This window comes from Pelodiscus sinensis, chromosome 13 (genome assembly GCF_049634645.1).
Source record: "Pelodiscus sinensis isolate JC-2024 chromosome 13, ASM4963464v1, whole genome shotgun sequence".
NCBI lineage: Eukaryota > Metazoa > Chordata > Testudines > Trionychidae > Pelodiscus > Pelodiscus sinensis.
In genome coordinates, this window is record NC_134723.1 from 4,969,823 (window position 1) to 4,983,297 (window position 13,475).

Below are 13,475 nucleotides of genomic sequence, written 5' to 3' on the forward strand. Positions count from 1 at the left end.
TTGGCGTAGTTCATTCATCACACCTTTTCCTATATTTTCCCCGGGCATTTCTGCTAGTAACAAATATGATGAAGTGATGGGCTGTGGTGGCTTTTTCTTCCCTGGTTCAACTGAGTTGCCATGGCTACCAAATCAGAGATGGTCACTGTGTGCGCTAAGCCCTGGCGGGGGAAAGGCGGGGGTTGTGGCACCGAGAATCAGCTGCCCTACCTGTCCCAGATCAGCTCTGTGTGTTCCTCCCCAAGTCACTGGCTGTTCCTTTGCCGAGTCCTTACCCACAAAGGGATTGCCCACTCCACACCTCGATGTGCCGTGGGCCTGTGTGCGGTGTTGGGAAGGCAAGTGATGGGAGCCCCCAGTGGTGTCCCGCAAGCCAAGGTGTCGACCTAGGATAGTCAGGAGTAGGGGAAAATGACCCTCGCACGTTGTGATGAGTGAGACGTGGCTGCCCCCCTTTGTAACGTAGCCACATAGCTGGTGCCCATAAAAAATGCATGGAATGGAGAGCTCACACGGTGCTCCCCGTTCTCATCTGCTCCTCTTCTTTGCCCACTATTTATTTTGAGACTAGCAGCATGCGGCCTGGCCCTTGTGCAGGAAGCAGAGCAGTTGGCTGGTGTATTTAAGCCTCTAGTTCTGATTGCACACTGGAAGTCAGGCTGCACACCTGCGTGTCACTGGCCGCCAGCCCCTTGCCATCCAAATGGCAGAGCCTTTTAGTCAAGTAGATGCAGGCCAGTAAGGGGAATGATGAAACTGGTCAGTGACATGTATCTTAGTCAACAACGTGGGAGTCTCACACAGGGGACAATGTGAGCCCAGGCCAGCTGGACAGGTGGCTAAAACGTGCACAGCTGCAGCAACTATTTGGATCCCCGGAGCCTTAGAGTCTCCGGCCAAATAGTCCAGCCCAAGAGGTCACACCCTGTAACTAGATGCCTGCTTGCCTGTCTGGGAGCTGTTGCCTTAGAGAGCACAATAGCTGCTTGCATTCATCAGTCTCCTCCGCTGTGTGTACACATCCTGCTGATACTGAACTGGGCCGCCCAGGTGTTACATACACGCCCGACAATTGCCAACCTCCTACGCGTCTGACTGTCCTCTTTGAAATGTTGCCATCTAAAAACAACTGGAATAATGATCTCCGCTGGTGAGTGCGAGGCTGATAGCACTGATGACACCCAATTACATGATGTAGGACAGATGGGTAGGGTGAGTGCTGCACCCTTGCACCTGAATGCTGGCCTTAAAGCATCCCTAGAACCAGTGTTGTGCCCCAAACAGTTCTGCTAACACAGCTTGATCCTGAGTGGCAGCAAACTCAGTTCTGATCGATAGCACTTCAGACTGTTTTTGGGGACTGCATCTTGTCCCTCTGTTATTCCCGGCTTAGGTTCTCCCAGACTTGCTACCCCTGTCCCATCTCACTGCCCTTACACTGCGCATGGTGACCTGAGATCTGGTTGAGGGGGAGTGTGTGTGTGTGTGGGGGGGGGGGTCTCATGTAGTGTTAACTCTGGCTCATTACAGGCAGAGCATTGTCTTTATGTGCTTCCCTCCCCCTTTATCTGTTCCCTGCAGGAGGCTGAGAACTCCCCACAGGGTGGTTCTATGTGCATTCCTGGGGCTCTCCTTTGTAACACAGAGATAGAGCCGGTGTAAATGAGGATGACTCATGTGTGTTTTATGAGCCACCTCCCCGCGGCACAGCATGTCACTGAATCTGGAGCAGTGCCTTAGAGTAGCAAGTGGATTCCTTTTAGGGCTTTCTGGGATGGGTAAGTGGAAGAGCCACAGAGGGGGCTGCTGGGGGAAGGAATGGCCAGGTAATGCAGGCCTGGTTTGGGGATCAGCCAAGCAGAGTGCTGTGTGTTCCTGTTGTTTCCCTCTGCTGAGGGCGAGCTTTGCAGACTAGTCAGACTCAGACCCCACCCAGATTAATTCCTGCTGCAGTAGGCTGTGTGTGTGCTCTCTGGGCGGAGCTGGTTTCCCCAGCTCTCACATTGCATGCAAATAAACCACAAGCTCTACAGCAAAACACACTTGGGTAACCCCACGAAGCACACAGTGACCTGAGCGGAACCTTTGGGTCTGACTGACGCACACACTTTGGAGAAAAGGAGACCGGGCTTGAATAGGGTCTATAGCTGAGTTTCACAACACGTCCTTGTCTCTCTAATGAGCTGAACCAACCTTGGTCCAAACAACCCTGGCTATTGAGAATTGTGCTGCTCAGGTCCTTTTCCAGGGCAAAATGACCTCTGCATCCAGCCCTTCAAGAGCCCAATCCTGGGAATCCAGGATAAAGCACTTAGGGGCATGTCTCAGTAGTCCAGAGAAAGGGCAGGACTTGCTGCTGGCTGATCCCTGCTCACCAGCTGCCCACCCACCAGTGGTGAGCGGGGGATCCAGTGGCCAATAACAGGGGTAGGTGTGCAAAGCTGATGGCAGGGCAAAGATGCAGCGCTCGGGGCTCGCTGCTCCCTCTCCTGGTCCATAAACGCAGCTCCTACTGTAAGCCAAAAATTCAAAAAGTAATAGCAATATTATTTTTTTAGTTTGGCAGAAGCAGGAAGCCGGCTAAACAACCGGTGGGGCCACTGGACGATTTAGGTGCTAATGGAGCACTCAAGGATGATACGGTCATTATGGAGAACCTAAATGAATTCTCTGCTTTGGTCTTCATGGCTGAGGATGTCAGGGAGATTCCTAAACCTGAGCCATTCTATTTAGGTGACAAATCTGAGGAATTATCCCAGATTGAGGTCTCATTAGAGGAGGCTTGGGAACAAATTGATAAACTAAACAGTAGCAAGTCACCAGGACCAGATGGCACTCACCCAAGAGTCCTGAAAGAACTCAAATGTGAAATTGCAGAACTACTGACTGTATCCTTTAAATCATCTTCTGAATCAAAGGACTGGAAGATAGCTAATGTGACACCAATCTTTAAAGAAAGGGCTTTAGCAGCAATCCTGGCAGTTGCAGACTGGTAATACGGGGCAGATTGGTTGAAACTATAGTAAGAACAGAATTGTCAGACACGTAGATACACATCGTTTTTTGAGGAAAAGTCAACATGCTTTCTGTGCAGGGAAATCATGCCTCACTAAGTTCTTTGAGGGGGTCAACACACATGTGGACAAGGGGGATCCAGCAGATATAGTGTACTTGGATTTCTAGAAAGCCTTTGACAAGGTCCCTCACCAAAGGCTCTTAAGCAAAGTAAGTTGTCATGGGATAAGAGGGAAGGTCCCCTCATGGATTGAGAACTGGTTAAAAGATAAGAAACAAAGGGTAGGAATAAAGAATTGCTTTTCAGAATGGAGGGGTAATTAATAGCGTTCCATGGGGTCAATCCTATTAAATATATCATAAATGATCTGGAGAAAGGGGTGATCAGTGAGGTGGTAAAATTTGCAGATGATACTAAACTGTTCAAGATAGTGAAGTCCAAAGCAGACTGTGAAGAGCTTCAGAAGGATCTCACAAAACTGGTTGACTGGGCAACAAAATGTCAGATTAAATTTAATGTTGATAAATGCAAAGTAATGAATATTGGAAAACACAATCCTAACTATACGTACAAAATGATGGGGACAAATTAGCTATTACCACTTGTAGCCAGACAGCCCCCCCCCCCCCCCTCCTCCATCTCATCAATCTTGCTTGCCCTCTGAGATGTCTGTATACAGGGCTGAGAAGGAACAATAAGGAAAATCAGCATAGCCATTAAGCTTTGATCTGCTTTGATGCGAGATCAGGATATGCGAGTTTTCTCTGACTCTGAGTAAGCTGAAAACATGGATATGAGGAGAGAACGATTAAGGCAATAAGCTGAGCTCGAGGCTGCAAGAAGTGCCCGGCTGGCACCCATGTTGATACGAACACACACAGCTGTCCCTGGGAGAGGAATCCCCCACTGAGAAAAGAATGCCCAGTACTTCCAATTTAATCCTCTCAATTCTCTCTTACAAGTGTAAATTAAGTTCACAACTCCCTTGTAAGAACTGGTCTCACAAAAGGCAGACCAGCACTATTTGGCATCACAGATAAGAAAGAGAAATACGTGACCCCATGGGTATAAAGATGGGTACAGCAGCACACTCACTTTGAGTGTTAATCTACCCTGTACCTGCTGGTCGGGTTAGGTGTTTGACCTCCCGAGGTTCTATGGGGACGCCCACCTCTTATTTTCGTCTTTCCTAGGAATTGAGGGACCGGCCCTGGCCTGACACGCAGGAGTCGAGAGGCACAGAAGGGGGTAAAAATTGTACCTGGATGTGTTCCTCTGTCTTAAGTGTACACAGACTTAGAGCTCTTTAAAGATTAAGCTGTTACTTGGTACTATTATTTCTGTTTTCCTATCTTTATCTTCTTTGTAACCATTTTTCAGATCTATATTTATAAGCTTCCTCAATACACCTGTAACTGTTTAAGCTTTAACCTGACTCCTTCAGTTGCTGTAACAGAACCAGGCACAATTTAAAAGAACTTCAGTCGGTCTTAAGGGACAGATATAGGGGAGCTTGGGCGTTTGGATTTGTGTCACTCCCAGGTGGCAGATCCGTTGGGGCACTTCTCAGCCTCCCCCAGGCTGCCCGCTGCGAAGGAATCACAGATTCTAGCAGCTAAAATCTGAAGTGTAATAAGCTATCCCTGTAAACTTATTGGGGCACTCGTCAACCTCCTCCAGGTTGCCCGCTGCAAGGGACCCCGGTCTCAGCAGTTGAAGTCTCGGGTGTATAGCACACACACACACCACTCACTGCCCTGACCGTCGGCTGACACCACTTGAGAGAGATCTTGGAGTTATTGTGGAGAGTTCTCTGAAAACATCCACTCAATGTGCATCAGCAGTCAAAAAACAAACAATGTTAGGAATAATTGAGAAAGGGACAGAGAATAAGACAGAGAATATCTTATTGTCTCTCTATAAATCCATGGTACACTCACGTCTTGAATACCACATGCAGATGTGGTCGCCTCATATCAAAAAAGTTATCTTGGCATTGGAAAAAGTTCTGAAAAGGGAAACAAAAATGATTAGGGGTTTGGAATGGGTAACATATGAGGAGAGATTAATAAGACTGGGACTTTTTGTCTTAGAAAAGAGGAGACTAAGGGTGTGTCTAGACGACAGGGTTTTGTCGACAAAAGTGGACTTTTGTCAACAAAACTATACCTGCGCTTACACTACCGCCAAGTTCTATTGACATAAGGTTATTCCACGAGGAATAACGCCTTTTGTTGACAGAGTTCTGTCGACAGAAGGCATTATTGCATCTACACTGTCCTTTGAGTCTACACTCTCACGTCAACAAAGTTGCTTTGTCGACAGAACTGGATGTAGTCTAGACACTCTTTGTCGACAGAAGCTTTGTTGACAGTATCTGTCAACAAAGCCTTTGTTGACAAAAGCCTGTAGTCTAGACGTACCCTAAGAGGGGATATGATAGCGGTCTATAAAATCATGACAGGTATGGAGCACGTAAATAAGGAAAAGTTATTTACTTTTTCCCATAATACAAGAACTAGGGATCACCAAATGAAATTAATAGGTAGCAGGTTTAAAGCAAACAACAGGAAGTATTTCTTCACTCAATGTACAGTCAACCTGTGGAACTCCTTGCCAGGTGATGTTGTGAAGATCAGGACTTTACCAAAATTCAAAAAAGAACTAGATAAATTTATGGATAGGTTCATCAATGGTTATTAGCCAGAATGGGCCGGAAGGGTGTTGCTAGCCTCTGTTTGCCAGAAGCTGGGAATGGGCAACAGGGAATGAATAATTTGATGTTTGCACGTTCTGTTCATTCCCTCTGGGGCATCTGGTGTTGTCCACTCTCGGCAGACAGGATACTGGGCTAGATGGACCTTTGGTGTGACCCAATATGTCTGTTCTTATGTTTTTACACTGAGGGCTGAGCCTTGCACTTATCAAAGCCCTGTGCAGCACTGGCATGGAGAAGACATTTTACCCCTCAACTAAGCTGGAGTGGCAGGAGGAAACAGTTTCCAGCCTGTTCCTGCCCCAGCCCTGCATGATCCACAGCAGCCCAGGGGCAGGGGCTTAGCATCCTCTTCGCATCCTGCCCAGCCGTAGGTCCAGGGAACACAGGGCTGCTCCATGTCCTAGGCACCCCCTCCTGCTGAGCTACCTGTCTGGCCAGGTTTGCTGAAGCCCCTGGAGTCAGGTTCCCTGGGCCCTGTTGCACACTGCATCCTTCGGGCTTAACCCCGTTCTAACGTGCTTGAACGATGTGTCCGGGAGAAAGGCCTGGAGGTGTCTGTTGCCTACCAACACTGTGTAGGCGGGAAGGGGGCAAACTGCTTCAGGAAGCCTTTTTGCCAGGTACCAGGGGGGCAGGTCTGTCCCAGAAGCCCAGCCAGGCATGGAAGGTGGAGATGGCCAGGCAGGGAAGGTTCACTCAGTTGGTCACCTCCTCCTGCCCCCCATTTGAGAGCGGCATTGGGAATGTGTTTGTGTTGCTCCCCTCTCCCCTTCCGTGTGTGGGGCGGGGGAGAGAAGGGGTTTGTGTGTCACCTTTCCTTGCGTGAACCCTAAAGCCTTCAAGAAGGTAAATAAAAACAAAACTTTGCAATATTTCTTTTGTAATGGGGTCTCATCCAACTTGATGGTCATGTGACATTTGTACGGCATTGTTCTGGTTGCTGTTGAACTCACTTGAATATGAGCAATTTCACCAGGAGTCCCGTATTCAGCGCAGGGAAAACGGTCACCCTATTGCTTGCCCCTTTCATTCCCACCCTCCTTTGGCAGCCTCTGAAGAGCCTTCTCATGAGGATCTGAAGCAACACAAACAAATGGGATTTGATCTTCCCAAATAAAGTCGTCTTCTAAGACTGTCTGCTGTGGCCGTATAGCCTGGCCAACAGCAGGGACTGTAATCACAGCGAGCATACATAGTAGGATTAGTGACCATCCCCTGTCACAATGATCTCAAGGAGTTGTGCTATATCCTTAATAGATCTCACCACTTAAAATAGAGCCCCAGCTTCTTCTATATGGGGCTCAAAATGAGTCTGAGTGGCCAAGACACCACATGTGGAGATGTCTGCACATGAACATGCCACTCCGAAGAGTTGGGAATAGAATATGTATTGAATAGCAGCCTGCAAACGCAGATGATGGAAGAGGTGCTTACCTTGGCTACCGTACAGGGGGCAAAAGACATTCTTAAGTGCTTTGATGAGGCATCAGAGTCCTGGATATAGAGTTCAGTGTGCTGCTAAAAGCACACCCCACAGTGACTAATAGGCACAGAGAAAGGAAAACCTGGAATTGACTGGAGGATAAAATTGGATCTTATTGAGCAACTACAGATGCCAGTTGACTGGGTTAACAAAATGCTCACTGGAATCATAATAAACAAGGATTTGTCTAGCTCCCACGGTGGAAGGGGAAATATAAGGAAGCGTAATGTGAGCATTGGTTTAATATCGTTGGCTTAATATCACCTCTACATCGTAGGGATAGAATTCTGGGGACTGATTCTGTTAAGGTTTGTCTTCTGTTTCTCTTTCCTTGGTATTGCTTGGTGTATTGCTTTGTTTACTGGCTGTGATTGCTTGGTTGATTAACTTTGCTAATAAAAGCAGCAACTGCAGAATTTATTAGCAATGCAGGGATGTGACTGGGAGCCAGTTTCATCTCAGCACATCCCATGTGCCTGTACGTACCATGAAAATCACAGAAGCTGCCAGCCACGAGCTAACCTGCATACTGATTGCTAATTCATTTGCACATGCAAATATTTTCTGGTGCACACAGGGCTGCTACCTCTGAGCTGGACCAAATCCAAGAATTCTGCCCCTTCCCTCTCTTAGGTTTTAAGGTCTGAAGATCGGTATGATCATCTAGTCTGATCTGAATGTAGAATTTCACCAAGTAATTCCTCCTTCAAGCTAATTACGTTGCGGTGCAAGTAGAGCAGATCTTTTTGACCACATCCCGTGGTTAAACTGTTCCAGTGGCTAATTATCCTCTGCATTAAAAATATCGACCTTGTTTCTAGACTGAATGTTTCTAACCTCACTATTCAGCCATTAGATCCTGTTGTGGCTTTAAGAGCAATGCAGTACTGACTATCTTCTTCCTGTGTGAGGACTTGTAAAACCATGGGCAAGTAGCCGCTTCACCTTCTCTTTGATAAACCAAATAAAACAAGCGTAAGTCTTGCATTGAAAGGATGGTTTTCTGGACGGTGACTTGTTCTTATAGCGCTTCCCTAGCCTTTTTTCTAGTTTCTCAACAACCTTTTCAAGGGATGCTGATCAGAAAGAAATACAGTATCATCTCCATGTTAAATCAAAAAACAGGACTATGTAGCACTTTAAAGACTAACAAGATGGTTTATTAGGTGATGAGCTTTCGTGGGCCAGACCACTTCCTCAGATCAAATAGTAGAAGAAAATTGTCACAACCATATATACCAAAAGATACAATTAAAAAAAAGTGAACACATATGAAAAGGACAAATCAAATTTCAGAACAGAAGGGAGATGGGGGAGGGGGGAAGGTAAATGTCTGTGAGCTAATGATATTAGAGGTGATAATTGGGGAAGCTATCTTTGTAATGGGTAAGGTAATTAGATTCTTTATTCAAACTCAGGCGTAAAGTGTTGAATTTAAGCATGAATGACAGTTAAGAGGATTCCCTTTCAAGTGCAGTCTTAAAAGGTCTTTGAAGCAGGATGCAGGTAATCAGGTTGTTGAGACAATGTCCTTTCTGGTTGCAATGGCAAGAAACTGTTTTTCCTTTGTGATCCTGTCTAATATCTCTTTTGTGGGCGAAGTGTCTGAGACATTTGTCCAATGTACATAGCTGACGGACACTTTCGGCACATGATAGCATAAATTATATTTCTGGATGCGCAGGTTAGTACTTGATAATCCCCCATTCAAAGCTTGCATTAGCCCTCTTACCATCGCATCAGTTTGCGAGGATTCATATATTTGGTTGTCCGGTATGATCTCTGAGTCCTTTAGGGTGTGTCTACACAGCAGCATAATTTCGGAATAACAGCCATAAAATAAATATGAAATAACAGACGGCTTATTCCGACTTCTGTAAACCTCATTCCACAAGGAATAACGCTCATTCCAAAATAGCTATTTCGAAATAGCTGTAGTGTGGACGTTCCACTGCTGCTATTTTGAAATAGCTCCTCCCCAGGGCCATTCAAACTAATTACTCTCCAGTGCCTGCTAAGGCTCTAAATGGACATAGCACATCCACATTAGGGGAGCCTGCCTCGGACTAATTTTGAGGCTTCTCTGTAGTGTAAATGCGCTATTTTGCAATAAGCTATTTCAGAGTATTTCTTCTGGAATAGCTTATTCCTAAATAAGTGTACAGTGTAGCCGTACCCTTAGTCTTCCTCTTTCACACCCCCCATTTACATGGACTAGTCTAGGGAATGCAGAGCAGAATTCAGATATGTGAGGTCCCAAGATTAGAATTGCAGGGGGCATTGGTCTGTGTGTGCATGTGTGCACAGTTGTATATCCACAGTAGACTATCTGGGCTGCAGCATGTCAGAATTACCGTGTGCTAGGAGAGTGGTGTGTAGGCCCAGGACTGCAACTGTGATGATCGGGGGTGATGTGGGGGCGGCCAGAGAGAAACAAGGCCCGTGTGAACTGTAGGCTCACAGTGGAGGAGACTCAGGCGGCAGTCCCCACATAGACGAGCAGGCAGCTATCTACAAGGTGTGACCTGATAGGCTGTAGTGGTTGGGCCCACGTAGCTGTAATGTTCTGAATATTAGAAATGTCTCCTGGGTTAAACTTTTTTCAGTCGCTTAGGCTATGTCCACACTCGCGGCTTCTTGCACAAGAAATATGCAAATGAGGCTGAGCGTGGAATATCGCCGAGCCTCATTTGCATACCTAATGAGCCGCCAGTTTTGCAGAAGAGGCTCTTGCGCCAGAGGTAGCTGTCTACACTGCCCCTTCGTGCGCAACAGAAACCCTCTTGCGCAATGCTGTTCTTCCTGAAAAGTAATTGGTGTAACAGCATTGCGCAAGAGGGTTTTTGTTGCAAAAGAAGGGGCAGTGTAGACAGCTCCTTCTGGCACAAGCGCTTCTTCTGCAAAAATGGCGGCTGCTTAGGTATGCAAATGAAGCTCGGTGATATTCCACGCTTAGTCTCATTTGCATATTTCTCACGCAAAGACGCCGCGAGGGTAGACATAGCCTTACTGTGTCTTGTTGTATTGTACACTGGCTGTGCACTAACGTGATCCTTCTTTACTGAGTAAACTGCATGTCCCTTCCTAGGAAGGAAATACCTACATTTTCTAGATTTAGGAAAATGTTTACATTTAGGACATTCCTAAATAGGAACTAGAAGAGTGTATTGGACTCCCCTCCCAGGGTTAGAATTCACAATGCAGATCCCCACTTCTTTGAGTTTGATCTTCTCTGACTAGGCTGACGGAAGCATTCACTCCCCTCACAACATGAAAAAATGCATCACTCCTAGCAGTATTGGCTTGTGTGTGCTACCTTGGATTGCCCAACAGTAGCTCGAGGTGGGAATATGCTGCAGGTCAGGATTAAGATTAAGCGGCGGGCGGGCCCCAATACTGGATTAGCAGTGTGGTTGGAGATCAGCAGCAAGGTGCATTGGCAGTGCTGTGTGTGTGTCAGAGCTGACACCTGGCTGGCCTGCTTCGTGCCTGGCTCCAGACAAGTCCTGCCTGTCAGCCTCCTTCAGCATCACAGAGCAACTGTCAAACCCAACCTCATGCAAGGCTGTTCAGGCAGCTGCTGCTTGGTAGGATGGGTGTTCGGGGGAAAGGGGTGAGAGGGAAGCTCTGCTGTGTCACCTAAGCAAATGTTTACTGAGCAGCCATGCTCCTGAGAAGTGTCAGACACCCCCAAATCGTAATAATTGCAGGTATTCTGTATTGCTCAGGATTGGGCCCACAGCACAGCCCTTTTCATTATTGCTAAGATGGGGGGACATCCTGTTAGGGGCTCAATGTGAGTCTTTCTCAATGTGAGTGAGTTTCAGGTTGTGCGGTGTGTTACTGGGGCAGCTTTTCACCCCAGGAGAGGGGCTCAGCTGTGGCTCAGGGCAGGCCACAAAGAAAAATTAGTGGCATGGTTCTTGGCATGTGCTTAGAAATATTTGTTCATATGGCAGCAATCACCACACACAACCGGGGCAATGCCAGACAGGTCCACATTGCCCAGTGGCCTGCACCAACACTGGCCACCCCCAGCATCTGCAAAAAGCCCCAGAGTAGACAATTCAGAAATAGCCTTCCTACGGGTGTCTCACCAGCAAACTGAGTTCATTGTTGGCTTATATCTTTAGAAATAAGTTCATATCCCTTAATTTATGAAATCCTTTCATCGAACTGGATACTCTCCTTGTCCACATTCATGTCAAGCTCTTTCCTGTCTTGGAGCAGTGAGTTCCACAGATGATTATGCATCACATAAATAATGCATTTCCTTTCATCTGTTTTATATTTGCTGCTTTTCAGTGTCATTGACTGCCTGCTTGTTCTTGCATTGTGGAATGGGGTTACTGGGGTGGGGGTTGGAACAGGGCAGGCGTTGGCTCAGGGTGGGGCGATACCAGGGTTGGGAGAATGGAATAAGGCAGGTGCTGGCTCCGCATGGGGGTTACTAGGGCTGGAACATCGTGGGGGTTGGTTCCGGATGGAGTTTACCAAAGTGTGTATGGGGGGGCTGAGGCAGGGTAGGGGCTGGCTGAGGGTAACGGTAACCGGGGCAGGGTTGGCTCAGCATGGGAGTGACTTGGACTGCAGGGGCTGGAACAGCTCTGGGGTTACTAGGGCGGGGGCTGGGGGGGCTGGAATAGCTCTGGGGTTACTAGGGCGGGGGTTGGGGGGGCTGGAATAGCTCTGGGGTTACTAGGGCGGTGGTTGGGGGGCTGGAATAGCTCTGGGGTTACTAGGGCGGGGGCTGGGGGGGCTGGAATAGCTCTGGGGTTACTAGGGCGGGGGTTGGGGGGCTGGAATAGCTCTGGGGTTACTAGGGCGGGGGCTGGGGGGGCTGGAATAGCTCTGGGGTTACTAGGGCGGGGGTTGGGGGGGCTGGAATAGCTCTGGGGTTACTAGGGCGGGGGTTGGGGGGGCTGGAATAGCTCTGGGGTTACTAGGGCGGGGGCTGGGGGGCTGGAATAGCTCTGGGGTTACTAGGGCGGGGGTTGGGGGGCTGGAATAGCTCTGGGGTTACTAGGGCGGGGGTTGGGGGGCTGGAATAGCTCTGGGGTTACTAGGGCGGGGGCTGGGGGGCTGGAATAGCTCTGGGGTTACTAGGGCGGGGGTTGGGGGGCTGGAATAGCTCTGGGGTTACTAGGGCGGGGGCTGGGGGGCTGGAATAGCTCTGGGGTTACTAGGGCGGGGGCTGGGGGGCTGGAATAGCTCTGGGGTTACTAGGGCGGGGGCTGGGGGGCTGGAATAGCTCTGGGGTTACTAGGGCGGGGGTTGGGGGGCTGGAATAGCTCTGGGGTTACTAGGGCGGGGGCTGGGGGGCTGGAATAGCTCTGGGGTTACTAGGGCGGGGGTTGGGGGGCTGGAATAGCTCTGGGGTTACTAGGGCGGGGGTTGGGGGGGCTGGAATAGCTCTGGGGTTACTAGGGCGGGGGTTGGGGGGGCTGGAATAGCTCTGGGGTTACTAGGGCGGGGGCTGGGGGGGCTGGAATAGCTCTGGGGTTACTAGGGCGGGGGTTGGGGGGCTGGAATAGCTCTGGGGTTACTAGGGCGGGGGCTGGGGGGCTGGAATAGCTCTGGGGTTACTAGGGCGGGGGCTGGGGGGCTGGAATAGCTCTGGGGTTACTAGGGCGGGGGTTGGGGGGCTGGAATAGCTCTGGGGTTACTAGGGCGGGGGCTGGGGGGCTGGAATAGCTCTGGGGTTACTAGGGCGGGGACTGGGGGGCTGGAATAGCTCTGGGGTTACTAGGGCGGGGGTTGGGGGGGCTGGAATAGCTCTGGGGTTACTAGGGCGGGGGCTGGGGGGCTGGAATAGCTCTGGGGTTACTAGGGCGGGGGTTGGGGGGGCTGGAATAGCTCTGGGGTTACTAGGGCGGGGGCTGGGGGGCTGGAATAGCTCTGGGGTTACTAGGGCGGGGACTGGGGGGCTGGAATAGCTCTGGGGTTACTAGGGCGGGGGTTGGGGGGGCTGGAATAGCTCTGGGGTTACTAGGGCGGGGGCTGGGGGGCTGGAATAGCTCTGGGGTTACTAGGGCGGGGGCTGGGGGGCTGGAATAGCTCTGGGGTTACTAGGGCGGGGGCTGGCCCCGCATGGGGGTTCCCAGGGCAGGCTCAGGCTGGGGCAGGGGCTGGCTCAGGGCGGGGGTCCATTCCCGGGGCGGGAGGGGGGCGCTAGTGACCCCGTGCGCGCTCCACCCGCTGCCCCCGGCCCGCTCCCTTTCCGTCGGGCGCAGGTGAGTGGGGCGCGGCCCCTTTAA